The sequence below is a fragment of the Anomaloglossus baeobatrachus genome, chromosome 5 (genome assembly GCF_048569485.1).
Source record: "Anomaloglossus baeobatrachus isolate aAnoBae1 chromosome 5, aAnoBae1.hap1, whole genome shotgun sequence".
NCBI classification, from domain to species: Eukaryota; Metazoa; Chordata; class Amphibia; order Anura; family Aromobatidae; genus Anomaloglossus; species Anomaloglossus baeobatrachus.
The window spans coordinates 208987369-209000183 of NC_134357.1; the positions used below are offsets into that span (position 1 = coordinate 208987369).

A 12815-nucleotide genomic window follows, 5' to 3' on the forward strand; every position below is an offset into this window, starting at 1 on the left:
ACGGTTGTTTGGTGTAAAAGCCGAGCTAAGATCGAGTAACAGCTTATGCTGATACTCCAGCATACGTGCGTCCCTTTCTATGGGTGGAATTATGTCACAAAATTTGGACTTGTCCCGGGGATCTAATAGTGTGGCAAGCCAGTAGTCATCATCACTTCTAATTTTGACAATCCGAGGGTCATGTTGGAGGTAGTGCAACAAGAAGGCACTCATGTGTCTTGCGCAGCCATGCGGACCAAGTCCACGCTGTGTTTGTGGCATAGAGGTGCTAACCGTTCTTTCTTCCTCTGACATCTCCCCCCAACCTCTTTCAACTGAATTTTGACCAAGGTCTCCCTCATCCGCTGAGTCTTCCATGTCCATGGACAGTTCGTCCTCCATATCTTCATGTCCTCCTGCACCTTCCTCAACATCTCGCCTGCTACCATGCGCCCTTGTTGATCCCTGTCCCCCATGGTCCCATGCCTGCCGCGTTGGTGATGATGAACGTCTGGACCTTGGTGATGTTGTTGTGTCTTGCGCATATGAATCCTCCTGTAGTTCCTCCCCTTCCTGTTGTCCCACCCCCTGACTCCGAATAGTGTTTAGCGTGTGCTCCAGCATGTAAATGACTGTAATCGTCATGCTGATAATGGCATTGTCAGCGCTAAACATATTCGTCGCCATGTCGAAACTGTGCAGAACGGTGCATAGGTCCTTGATCTGAGATCACTCCATCAGGGTGATCTGCCCCACTTCTGCATCTCGTTGGCCCAGGCTATACATCATGACGTATTGCACCAGGGCTCGCCGGTGCTGCCACAGTCGCTGTAACATGTGGAGAGTTGAATTCCAGCGTGTCGCCACATCGCATTTCAGGCGATGAACCGGCAGGCCGAAAGACTTCTGGAGCGATGCAAGTCGCTCAGCTGCGGCGGTTGAACGGCGGAAGTGAGCACTGCAGACAGTTTACGTGCCCTGGTCAGAAGGCCATCTAGGCCGGGATAGTGTGTTAAAAATTGCTGGACAACAAGGTTCAACACGTGAGCCATACAAGGCACGTGTGTCACCTTGCCCAGGCGAAGGGCCGCACCCAGGTTTGCAGCATTGTCGCACACGGCCTTACCAGGCTGCAGGTTGAGTGGAGACAACCATTTATTAAACTCGGACCGCAGAGCTGACCACAACTCCTCAGCTGTGTGACTCTTATTCCCAAGACATGTCAAGCTAAAGACCGCCTGATGCCGTTGCGCTCTGCTGCCAGCATAGTAATGAGGGGTGCGTGATTCCTTCTGCGCAGTGAGAACACTGGTGGCCTGACCAGGCAGGCTTGGGGCGGAGGTGGAGGACCCAGATGAGGTGGAGGATGCAGAAGCAGTGGCGGAACTTGGACAGACAGAGGATTGACACACAAGTCGTGGGGACGGCAAGACTTGTGCAGCAGACCCTTCACCATCTATCAACATAGTTACCCAGTGCCCAGTCAGCGACATGTAACGTCCCTGTCCATGCTTACTGGTCCAAGTATCGGTGGTGAAATGCACCCGTTCACACACAGAGTTTCTCAAGGAAGCGGTGATGTTGTGTGCGACATGCTGGTGTAGCGCGGGCACACCTTTCTTAGAGAAGTAGTGGCGACTAGGCATCTGGTACTGGGGCACAGCGACAGACATAAGGTCTCTAAAATCCTGTGTGTCCACTAGGCGGAAAGGCAGCATTTCGGTAGCCAACAGCTTACAGAGGGATAGAGTCAACCTCTTAGCTTTGTCATGGGTCGGAGGAAGTGGCCTTTTATTTGACCACATCTGAGGGACAGAGATCTGGCTGCTGTGTGTAGACGGTGTTGAGTAGGGTGTCCCTGGAAAAATGCAGGTTTGTGAGGAAAGTGCAGGCGGAGACATGATGTTGCCTTCATCCAACGTAGGTGCTATCGATGTCTGAGAGAGCTGTACACACTCACTTGTTTCCCCTTCCAAACCAACTGACGACCTACCAAGCAAACTGCCTGTTGCGGTTACAGTGGTGGAAGTTTTGCGTGGAAAAACAGGTGTGACAGCTGTCCCCACAGTCCTAGAAGATGAAGAGCGCGCGGATGCACTGGAAGGGGCGGGCGGTGGATGGTTCGCTCCGCTAGGCCGCATTGCAGCACAGTGAGCTTCCCACCGGGACCTATGATATTTATTCATGTGACGATTCATGGAAGAAGTTGTCAAACTGCTGAGGTTTTGACCTCTACTAAGAGAATCATGACAAATTTTACATATCACATGATTTGGGCGATCTTTTTCTATGTCAAAAAAGGAACAGGCTAGGCAAGGCTTAGAGGCCATGCGACCTGTTGATGCACCCCGAATAATGCTCATAGGCAGAGTGGTGGCTGAGGATGCAGTTGTAGACGTGCTACCAGTGCTCCGACTCTGTCCAGGAAGGCGCAAGGTAATTTCGTCGTCGGTTGCATCCTCCTCCACCGCCTCTGTTGACCTCCTCGAGTGCCTGACTGGGGGTTGACAGTAGGTGGGATCTAGAACTTCATCATCAATTGTTGTGTTTGCACTCCCCTCCCCCTCAGACCGAGCCTCTTCTTGCCCTGACCGAATATTTAAGTTGTCATCCCAATCGGGTATCTGCGTCTCATCTTCATCAGTATGTTCCTCATTGCCTATAACCACAGTTGTTGGAAAGGCAGCATTTTGGTAGCCAACAGTTTGCATTTTATGAAAGTCAACCTCCAAGCCATGTCATGCCCTTCTAAAAGCATGTATAACACAGCGAGGGGACTCCAACCACAGTCTCCCTCGTTTCCACTCACTGGGCCACACACACCCCACTTGACTGGCATCGGTTGAGCTCCCTTTTGAAAAAGAAAAAGATGCTTTGCATGAAGCACTCTCAAAAATACGCGTGCCTTTCCCGTCCCCTGGCTGACCCAGGGGAAGAAAAGTCCTCTGAGAGCCATGACTTGTTCATCTTGGTTCTTTTAGAGACACAGCGAGGGGACTCCAACCACAGTCTCCCTGGTTGCCACTCACTGGGCCACACACACCCCACTTGACTGGCATCGGTTGAGCTCCCTTTTGAAAAAGAAAAAGATGCTTTGCATGAAGCACTCTCAAAAATACGCGTGCCTTTCCCGTCCCCTGGCTGACCCAGGGGAAGAAAAGTCCTCTGAGAGCCATGACTTGTTCATCTTGGTTCTTTTAGAGACACAGCGAGGGGACTCCAACCACAGTCTCCCTGGTTGCCACTCACTGGGCCACACACACCCCACTTGACTGGCATCGGTTGAGCTCCCTTTTGAAAAAGAAAAAGATGCTTTGCATGAAGCACTCTCAAAAATACGCGTGCCTTTCCCGTCCCCTGGCTGACCCAGGAGAAGAAAAGTCCTCTGAGAGCCATGACTTGTTCATCTTGGTTCTTTTAGAGACACAGCGAGGGGACTCCAACCACAGTCTCCCTGGTTGCCACTCACTGGGCCACACACACCCCACTTGACTGGCATCGGTTGAGCTCCCTTTTGAAAAAGAAAAAGATGCTTTGCATGAAGCACTCTCAAAAATACGCGTGCCTTTCCCGTCCCCTGGCTGACCCAGGGGAAGAAAAGTCCTCTGAGAGCCATGACTTGTTCATCTTGGTTCTTTTAGAGACACAGCGAGGGGACTCCAACCACAGTCTCCCTCGTTTCCACTCACTGGGCCACACACACCCCACTTGACTGGCATCGGTTGAGCTCCCTTTTGAAAAAGAAAAAGATGCTTTGCATGAAGCACTCTCAAAAATACGCGTGCCTTTCCCGTCCCCTGGCTGACCCAGGGGAAGAAAAGTCCTCTGAGAGCCATGACTTGTTCATCTTGGTTCTTTTAGAGACACAGCGAGGGGACTCCAACCACAGTCTCCCTCGTTTCCACTAACTGGGCCACACACACCCCACTTGACTGGCATCGGTTGAGCCCCCTTTTGAAAAAGAAAAAGATGCTTTGCATGAAGCACTCTCAAAAATACGCGTGCCTTTCCCGTCCCCTGGCTGACCCAGGGGAAGAAAAGTCCTCTGAGAGCCATGACTTGTTCATCTTGGTTCTTTTAGAGACACAGCGAGGGGACTCCAACCACAGTCTCCCTGGTTGCCACTCACTGGGCCACACACACCCCACTTGACTGGCATCGGTTGAGCTCCCTTTTGAAAAAGAAAAAGATGCTTTGCATGAAGCACTCTCAAAAATACGCGTGCCTTTCCCGTCCCCTGGCTGACCCAGGGGAAGAAAAGTCCTCTGAGAGCCATGTCCACATTGTCAGTGGACAGACACGTGTGCTTATCTGCCAGCAGACCCACAGCAGCACTGAAGACAGGTTCCGAGAGAAAGCTGGCTGCAGGACACGACAAGATCCCCAAGACGTACGTGGCGAGCTCAGGCAATTTATCAAGATTGGAAGCCAAGAATGAGCAGGGCTCAAGTTGCACATTAATGGAATCGATGTTTCCTTGCATATACTCATATATCTGTGTGTCCTCCTCTTTTTCCTTGTCCAGCTCTTTTGTTTTCGCATGAGTATATGTCCTTGTCACTTTCCCATGTGTTGTGAGTTGTTTGTGACCTTTTGGACACCTTTGAGGGTGTTTTCTAGGTGTTTTTCTGTGTTTGTGATTGCCTGCCATTGTTTCCTATGCAGTTCGAGTTCGGTTCGTCGAACGTTCGACGAACCGAACTCGAACGGGAGGTCCGTTCGGCGAACCAACCTCGAGCCGAACCGCGACCGGTTCGCTCATCTCTACTCATGAGGTAAGGAACATAATTGATCAGGAGAGCTATATACTACATTTCCAAATGGAGGGATTTGCTTTTATAGTTTCCCTGCTGAACGACTACCAAACATGAGAGTCCGTTATACGCCACAAGAAAACACATCTAAATAGCTAGCTCTGTTGTTAAGTATTCATTCAGCTGGATAACTGGACTTAAAGGGGTATTCCATCTCCAAGATCCTATCCCCAATATATAGTAGGTGGAATAGCAATAATATCAGCAAATACCAATATTTGGAAATGTAGAATAGTTCTCCTGATTAGGCAAGCCCTTACCTCATGAGCAGGGCATTGCAGCTTTGGTAGCAACCATTACGACATGGACTCTGCTGCTGTGGACCCGGGGAGAGTGAGTGCAGATTCATTGCACCCACACTCCTCACATGAAGGGTCTGCACTCCTAGAAAATGGGGGATACGTTCCCTGAGTGTTTCCCCTACATATTCTAGACGGTCGTCGTGGGACCCCTTTATTTTTTTTCTTACAATAAATTGGTGAAAGAGGAAATGTTTTGGGGTCTGTTTTTTCAAATAAATTTCTTTTGTCGATTTTTTTTTTGTTAGTACTGACAGTTTATGATGTTGGGTATCTAATAGACGCCATGACATCACAAACTGCTGGGCTTGATGTCAGGTGACCTTACAGCTAGTATCAACCCGACTTATTACCCCGTTTGCCACTACACCAGGGCACGGGATGAGCTGGGGTGAAGTGCCAGGATTGGCGCATCTAGTTGATGCGCCACGTCTGGGGTGCCTGCGGCCTGCTATTTTTAGGCTGTGAAGGCCCAATAACTATGGACCTTCCCACCCTGAGAATACCAGACCACAGCTGTCCGCTTTACCTTGGCTGGTGATCCAATTTGGGGGGACCCTACTTTTTTTGTGTAATTATTAATATTTATAAAATAATTATAAAAAAAGAGCCTGGGGGGACCTCCACATTGGATCCCCAACCACGGTAAAGCTGCCAGCTGTGGTTTTCAGGCTACAGCCGTCTGCTTTACCCTAGCTGGCTATCAAAAATGGGGGGACCCAACGTCATTTTTTTTTAACTATTTTTTAAATAGAAAAAATTAATGGGCTTCCCTGTATTTTGATTGCCAACCAAGGTAACGGCAGGCAGATGGGGGTGGCAACCCATAGCTGTCTGCTTTATCTGCGCTGAGAATCAAAAATACCGCGGAGCGCTACGTCATTTTTTTTAAAGATTTATTTTTACAGCACTGTGATATCCAGCAATCAAAATACAGGGAAGCCCATTTTGTTTTTAGTTATTTAAATAAATAATTATAAAAAATATATATGGGCTCCCGCTGCATTTTTTGTGTTGATAGCTAAGGGTAATCCAATCAGCTACTGGCTGCTAACCCCCACTGCTTGGTGTTACCTTCACTGGCAATGGAATATCCAGGGAAGCATTTTTTATTTTTTTTGCCAAAAAACTACAAAAAAATTACGTGGGCTTCGCCATATTTTTGTATGCTAGCCAGGTACAGCAGGCAGCCATGGGCTGCCTCCAACCCCCAGTTGCCTATTTGTACCCGGCTGGGAACCAAAAATATAGGGAAGCCCGTTTTTTTTAATTATTTCACTTATTTCATGAAATAATTAAAAAAAAAACGACGTGAGCTTCGCTCCATTTTTGTGTCCAGCCGGGTACAACTAGGCAGCTGGGGATTGGAATCCGCAGCACAGGTTAACCCGAGGTTTCTGGGCGCCTCTGCTGTGAATTGCAGTCCGCAGCCGCCCCAGAAAATGGCGCTCTCATAAAAGCGCCATCATCTGGCGCTGTATCCAACTCTTCCAACAGCCCTGGAGCCGGTTGGCTTGTTGGGTAATCATGAGTTAATACTGGCTTTGTTTTACTAGCTAGTATTAAGCCAGAGATTCTTAATGTCAGGCACGTTTGACCCGGCCATTAAGAATCTCCAATAAAGGGTTAAAAAAGAGACACCACACAGAGAAAAAATACTTTAATAGAAATAAATACACAGACACATTAGAGACTCCATCTTTATTACCCCCTGTCAGCCCTCCACGATCCATGGTCTTCTGTCTTTCTCGTTCAACAAATGCAGCTCTGATCCATCACTGCTGCATGGGGGAAGACGCTGCTTCCCGTGCAGAAATCACTCCGTGAAGGCTGCACGGAAAGCAGCGTGCAGCCTTCACGGAGTGAGAGATCAGTGCTGCTGGCTGCTGGCGGTGACAGACGCGTTATCATAGCAACAGGGCTCCGATCATGTGATTCCCGGAGCCGCGGTTAGCGGTGACGTCACCGCTAACTGCGTTGCTATGGCAACGGTGATCTCCGTTAATGACCGGCTGTGTCAGCCGGTCCCTAACAGAACGGGGAGTCGACCGTGTGCTACAGCATGTCGCCGGTACACGGCGATACACAAATGTGCACCGTGTACCGGAGAGATGCACTCGCAGGTCCTACATGACGCGTCATAGTCATGTGACCAGTCTGTAGCCAATGAGATAATAGCCACGTGACTGGTCACATGGCTATTTTGACGTCACGATAGGTCCTGCATCACAGCTGGCAGTGTCGGTCACCGGGAGGATTCAGCGATCATCGGATGGAATAGCGGCAGGAGACAGAGTGCAGGAGGGATCGCGGGGACCGGTAAGTGTTATGGCAATGTTTATTAACTGTATGTGTACATTTATAATGCGTTTTTATGTGTTTGTGATTGCCTCCCATTATAGCCTATTAGTTCGAGTTCGGTTCGTCGAACCGAACTCGAACGAGACCTCCGTTCGGCGAACTGAGCTCGAGCCGAACCACGGCCAGTTCGCTCATTTCTACTCAGCACATGAGGGTCAGGCGCCGTGCTTCCTTGCTACCGTTCCTGTTGTGCTAGAGCAGTCCAGTGGCGTTAACTGGACTGCGGCTGCTGCGTCACCTGTTCAGTTGTGCCTCTTACGCACACGGACAGAATACCTGTTGTGTCACCTGTCCGAGAGTGCCCTGTACGCACACGGACAGTGTACCTGCTGTGCCACCCCTTTGAAGTTAACAGGGTGTTCCTGGATTGGATGTGTGAACCCTATTATCCATCCTCGGCTTCCCAGTCAAATGCTACTGGTGTGACTACCTGGTCTGACGTAATATATTCAAAAATGGTCTGGCTCACTAGTATGGTGCTCAGGAGAAAAAAGTCCATATATATAGAAGACACGTTCACTCTCTTGGTTAACCCCTTGTTGAGCGGCACTCTGTCACTCTGGATTTTATCCTTATGAGATCTGTTATGGTTTTCTTTGTAATCATTTGATTCTTTTACACTGATAGTATCTTTCTCACCTTACTTCTTCAGCTCCATAGCGGTTCATCATTTCCCCTTTGATAACTATAAGCATGTATTATTTGTCATAATGAAGGTAATGACGCTTTTTCATTTTTATTCTGATTAATCATTTGGTTCACAAACAATGTTCCTGTGGGGTTCACAGATTGACATTGGTGATACGCTCTCTGAGATATATATAATTTATATGAACTTTTTCCTAATATATTTATTAGGATATTCTGTTTGATGCTTATGATTCCTAAAATGTGGGCATTATTATTATTATTATTTTCCCAGATACAAATTGTTTCATGCGTCTGATGTTCTTCTCAGATATTATTCAAATACATCAATTAGGTAAAATGATTTATTGTAATGTTGTATGTTACTTGATTGATATCAATATGGAAAATGAATGAATATTGGTACTGATTTTTCTATTATGTCTTGTTATATAAATTTCAGTTGTGAAGAAGGCAGTAGCCGAAACGTTACATATATCTGAACCATCAATTTATGAAAATAAAATACAATTGATACATCATAGTGTGCCGGAGTTTCTTCTATATACCTGGTCTGACGTGTCCTTTACACACGTGGCCAGTCGAGTGGTGTCCAGAAACGCTAATCGGAGGACCGCTCGGCCTGACGTGTCTTACACACGTGGCCGACAGGGCGCTGTCGCAGCGGTCTTCTCGGTCAACGCTAACTGGTTACCATCCGGCCTGACGTGTTGTTACACACGTGGTCGGAGTAGCGTCCGCTCCACCGAAACGCTAACTGGGTTGTCGTCCGGTCTGTCGTGTCCCTACACACGTGACCGGTTCCTTGAGTTATCTCAGAGCCATCCAGCTCTATAGTCTCCGCCTAACCCACAGGGTGCCAGCAGCTCCATTACCATCTGGAGCACGGTGGGCCCCGACTGGCGATTGGGATATATACCCCTGGTCCTTATCTGCCAGTCCCCCCGTAACAATACCACTTGACCTGTATCACAGTGACAGCCTATTGTGTAACATTGCTAAGGGATCATGACAGGCCAAACTGCTTCAAAAGTGCAGAGTCATCATTTGGGATGAATGCACCATGTCACACAAGAGGGCTCTGGAAGCGGTGGACAGACAGCTCTAAGACTTGCGTGGAAATAATTCTATTATGGGAGGTGTAGTTGTTGTTTTGGCAGGTAACTTTCGTCAAACACTACCTGTAATTCTAAGGTCAACACCTGCAGATGAACTCAATGCCTGTCTCAAAGCATCATACCTTTGGAGACATGTGAAGAAAATATTGCTGCACACAAACATGAGGGTTCACAGGACAGCCGATGATTCTGCTGGACTGTTCTCGAGCCAGCTGCTGAATATTGAAGATGGCAAGGCACCTGTTATGGAGGGCTGTCTGATAAAACCCAAAGGAATATCAGACAGTCAGGGTCCACCATGCAAAGACTCTGCTGCAGACTATGGCAGATGTCACCATGGTCTGAGGTTTATCCTCAATAGTCTTGAGCCGCGACTCAAGTACTTGTATGTAACGGTGTAACTGCTGATATTCTGCCATAACTGCCAGACCCTTGGCTCAGTCCTAATGTTACGGGGGGCTGTCTGATAATAAAACTCAAAGGAATATCAGACAGTCAGGGTCCACCATGCAAAGACTCTGCTGCAGACTATGGCAGAGGATAAGGGGTGTGCCACTGTAAATAGTAATAGCACAAGTGCAGAGTAGAATACCTCTGTTAAACTCACAGAGGAATATAATTAGGAAATAAAGCAATTCCTCCCTTACTTGGAGGGTGTGTGGTATGGTCTCTGTTAATGGTCACAGAGACAAAAGCAGTGAGTGTGAAATGGCACCTACCTAGGTCCGTTCCTCTAGCGGTGCCAGGAGATGGACAGCAGCGTAAGCCGCACAAAGCTCCTACCTGTGTTCGCTCCACTAGTGTGTGAAGACACGAACCACTAGATATGGCACCTGCCTGGGTCCGCTGCACTAGTGGTGCAAAAGAGACGGACAGCAGCATAAGCCGCACAAAGCTCCTACCTGTGTTCGCTCCCCTAGTGTGCGAGGATACGAACAACTGCCAGATGCAGTATAAGGAACGTTACCCTAGCGGCAACGTCCACCTACGAGTAGAATCACAAGGCCCAGCCGGACCATGTGCCTCAGGCACCTGCCTATGTCCGCTCCACTAAGATGTAAGGATACGGACTGCAGCCAAAGCTGTAAGGTATAAGAACGCTCCCCTGCCAGTAGCGCTCACCTAGCATAGACAGAGAGATGCCTAGAGGGACGTGCACAGAGCTTCTACTCTCATGCATGAACCAAGAGGACTGAGCGCCGGGCGGCATGCGTCAGGGCCTTATATAGACTTTTTGCCTCATCCAAGATGGAGGACACCAGAGCCAATCCGCTGCCAGAACGACAGGAATGATGTCACGCTGGCCTATCACCGAGCAAAGCATCACAAGCACATGACCAGCGACCAATCGGCATAGAAGGTGTCAGAGACATGTGACCATGTGTCACAAGCACATGACCAGCGGCCAATCAGCTTAGAAGGTGTCAGAGACATGTGACCTCGTGTCAGCGATGATGTCACCCGCACATGTGCAATGGCTCCAAGATAGGACTTAGTCTCCAGCGCTTGCACATGTGCAGTAGCAAGAAATCCGAACATAGTCTCCAGTGCCACAGCAACCGTAACAGCACCTGTAAACTCAGCAAATGGACAAATTATGTTTCCAAGCAATGTTTTCAACATTGTGACAACCATTGAGGAGCTAAAAGCAAAGGTTTTTCCAAACATTCAATGCAACTTCAGAAAGTCTGAGTGGCTGTGTGAAAGAGCCATTCTAGCTCCTAAGAATGATAGTGTCAACAAGATAAATATTCAAATTCTAAATCTCCATCCAGGTGTGTGCAGGATCTACAAGTCAGTGGATACAGTGACAGACCCTGCTCAAGCATTATTCTATCCTATAGTGTTCCTCAAGTCCTTGGAACCACAAGGTCTTCCTCCGCGTAGCCTCTTTCTTAAACGTGGAGCACCTACCCTGTGTTTGAGAAATTTAGATCCACCAAAGCTGTGTAATGGAACAAGACTATTGATTAAGAACCTGTTTCCACACGTAATTGAAGCAACCATTTTGCCAGGATGTGCCAAAGGAGAGGACATTTTCATTCCAACAATTCCACTCATTCCATCTGATTTGCCTTTTGATTTTAAACGCCTCCATTTTCCAGTTTGAATAGCATTTGCAATGTCCATTAACAAGGCTCAGGGACAGGCTTTGAAAGTAGTTGGAATCGATTTACAATCTCCATGCTTTTCTCATGGTCAACTTTATGTGGCCTATTCAAGAGTTGGAACAGCCAAAAATCTCTTTATCTTTGCATCGGAGAGAAAAACAAAGAATGTTGTTTATCAAAAGGCTCTAGAATAAAAAGTAGAGTTGAGCGAACTTCAGGCTCAAGGCACAGGGTTCGACTCAGAAAATGCTGTGAAAATGTCCGTGGTGAGTATTGCGCTCTGCTGGTGTCTGAGTGATGTGCAGCATTGTGCGCTGAGGGAAGTGTGTGATTGGCTCAAATTTGACTCACATTCTGTGTTTTAAGTTGTAATGTTCATGAAGAAATTTTAAAAAAAAAAAAGCACTGCCCACCCGCCTCTGGAAATGTTTTGCTGTGAGCTGAAAGCAAAACATTTTAGGAGGTGGGTGGGCGGATTTTTTTTTTTATTTCTCCATGAACACTACATACCAGAACGCCGACTGTAAAGGGGGCTTTACACGCTACGACATCGCTAATGCAAAGTCGTTGGGGTCACGGAATTCGTGACGCACATCCGGCCGCATTAGCGATGCCGTTGCGTGTGACACCTATGAGCGATTTTGCATCGTCGCAAAAAGGTGCAAAATCGCTCATCAGTGACATGGGGGTCCATTCTCAAATATCGTTACTGCAGCAGTAACAAAGTTGTTCCTTGTTCCTACGGCAGCACACATCACTCCGTGTGACGCCACAGGAACAAGGAAGCTCTCCTTGCCTGCCTCCCGGCCGCTATGCGGAAGGAAGGAGGTGGGCGGGATGTTCGTCCCGCTCATCTCCGCCCCTCCACTTCTATTGGGCGGCGGTTCAGTGACGTTGCTGTGACGCTAAACGAACTGCCCCCTTAGAAAATAGGCGGTTCGCCGGTCACAGTTACGTCGCTGGGCAGGTAAGTACGTGTGACGGGTCTGGGCGATGTTGTGCGGCACGGGCAGCGATTTGCCCGTGTCGCCCAACAGATGGGGGCGGGTACCCATGCTAGCGATATCGGTACCGATATTGCAGCGTGTAAAGCGGCCTTAAGTCAAATTTGAGCCGATCACACACTTCCCAAAACACGCACAATGCTGCATATCACTCAAGACACCAGCACAGCGTGAAACTCACCAGGGAGCTTTTCACGTCATTTTCCAAGCCCGAACACTGAGAATAAGGTTGGATTATCTCTAATAAGGAGTTCAGGATAAAGTACTTGACATTACTTTGGTAATTAGTTTATTTGTGTTACATATCTGTGCTGTTGAATATATAATGTGAAATGCTTCTATGACTTTACTTTTCTTAGTTTTATTAATAAAATTTCTGTCTGTTTAGTTTGTGACTTTTATCTGCAAAATATTTTTTTCTTAACGCTTTTTATTTTGGTGTAGTTAAGAATAGTTAGTTACTATCCCAGGCAACGCTCGG

At 47.9% G+C, this 12815-nt stretch overlaps 1 pseudogene; it reads left to right on the plus strand.

Annotated features, from left to right (window-relative positions):
• The first annotated feature begins 10816 nt into the window (after positions 1 to 10816).
• LOC142312709 (ATP-dependent DNA helicase PIF1-like) lies at positions 10817 to 11524 on the plus strand (annotated as a pseudogene).
• Positions 11525 to 12815: the final 1291 nt, after the last annotated feature.